General features: G+C 37.0%; 1 non-coding gene across 1 annotated transcript; it reads right to left on the reverse strand.

Annotated features, from left to right (window-relative positions):
- Positions 1-222: 222 nt before the first annotated feature.
- On the reverse strand, positions 223-340 carry LOC115227029. Its single transcript, XR_003883062.1, has one exon. It is a non-coding gene; the product is annotated as a 5S ribosomal RNA (ribosomal RNA).
- Between the last annotated feature and the right edge of the window lie 1,594 nt (positions 341-1,934).

The raw sequence follows: 1,934 nt of genomic DNA on the forward strand, positions 1-1,934 counted from the left end.
CCCCGCTGGCTAAGCGAGCAGGCCAACAGAAGAAAGAGTGAGAGAAAGCTGTGGCGAAAGAGTACAGCAGGGATCACCACCATCCCTGCCGGAACCTTGTGGAGCTTTTTAGGTGTTTTCGCTCAATAAACACACACAACGCCCAGTCTGGGAATCGAAACCGCGATCCTACGACCGTGAGACCGCTGCCCAAACCACTGGGCCATTGCGCCTCCACTGGAATGCTTACAGCACCTAAGTTTCCCAAGCGGTCACCATCTAAGTACTAACTAGGCTCGATGTTGCTTAACCTCGGTGATCGGACGAGAACCGGTGCTTTCAACGTGATATGGCCATAAGCTTATTATATATATATATATATATATATATATATATATATATATATGTGATGGACACTCCCGTCAAACATAACATATGAGAGTTCAGCTTTTTGCGGAATGACCAGTACAGATGACTTGTTTATAGTGGTCAAATGTTCTCGCTGCACATTAGCTCACTCTCTCCATAGGATCAACATAGTCTGAACTGGTGCAGGGGCGTACCATGCATTTGTTACCAACAATTCCTTGCTTTAATTGTTGATGGTTGTAATGAATGTTTCTTTTGACCTTCACCATGGCCCTTTATTCCTCTACAAAATATGAGACACTTTCTGAAGTGATTATATTTATTTAGTTTCTTTTATTTGCCTAAAAGTGACTATGACCAACTCACTTTTTTATCAGAAACAACTCCAGAGAAATAAAAATAAATCACACAAAATACGGTGCCCCAGCATGGCCACAGTTTCCCATTGGAACCACTAAAAATAATGAAAATGTTGATAAGCTACAAGTGCATGTTGATTTCATGGAGAGAGTGAATCAATGTGCGGCACGAACTTTTGATCCTTATAAACAAACTATGTGGTTGGTAAGCAAGCTTCTTACCACACAGCCATGCTAAGCCTGTGTATATGTATGTAAATTTAAGTCACAATATATAGATTCAAGTAATTCAGTGGTACTCATAAGAAAAGCTCTTTAATGTATCATCATTCTAGAAAACATATAGTTACAATACAAGAGAAAACAATAAGGAATGTATAAAGTCATAAATGAAAGATTTTTGGCATCTTGCTTTAATGCAGACATGTAATTTATTTATTATTAAATATAATATAAACTATGTACATGTTTTAAGCTACAAAACAATTTGTCATGATATTTGAATTTTCTTTTTGTTAAATGTCATAAAAATATTTTTGACTTTATATATACATACATACATATATATATATTGTTGTTGGCATCCTTTTTGTCTCAGGAGACAATGGAGTTGCGCATAAAATAATCTAGTCTGGCTTTTACATTTCATGTCCTAATACATCTCCTGCTGTGGCTGTGTAGTCCTATCCTGGACAAACACTCCTTCTGGCAGGTACCATAAATGTAGCGAAGACTTTGCCTGGCTGGTTGTAATGCCATAGTTTCTCGTTGACATCTTTTCTTGTCTTTCCATTTCTCCTCTTTCCCTTTGTCACTCCTTTGTGTTCCCTCTTTTACGGTACGTCGCCAATCTCCACGGTTTCTGGCAACTGCTTCTCAGTTGCTAATATTGATGTTGCAGGCCTTCATGTCCCTTTTGCAAACATCCTTGTATCGTAAGAACGGTCTTCGCACAGATCTAGTGCCCCTAGCAAGCTCACCGTAGAGTATGTCCTTGGGGATTCTGCCATCTTATAAATAGAGAAATCTACTATTTATTTTATCATGTATGTATTAATTTTATACACTCTTTGTGTTTTTCTTTTGTATAATATTATGTTTTCTATGTGATTTGTAGAATGATACTTTAACCCTTTAGCATTCAGATTAATTTGTCAAAAGTAACCCTTATTTATTCACATTTAAAAAAATTTATCTGATATTATTTTGTACCTTCAAGATAGGAAA

This window comes from Octopus sinensis, unplaced genomic scaffold (assembly GCF_006345805.1).
Source record: "Octopus sinensis unplaced genomic scaffold, ASM634580v1 Contig01292, whole genome shotgun sequence".
Taxonomy (NCBI): domain Eukaryota; kingdom Metazoa; phylum Mollusca; class Cephalopoda; order Octopoda; family Octopodidae; genus Octopus; species Octopus sinensis.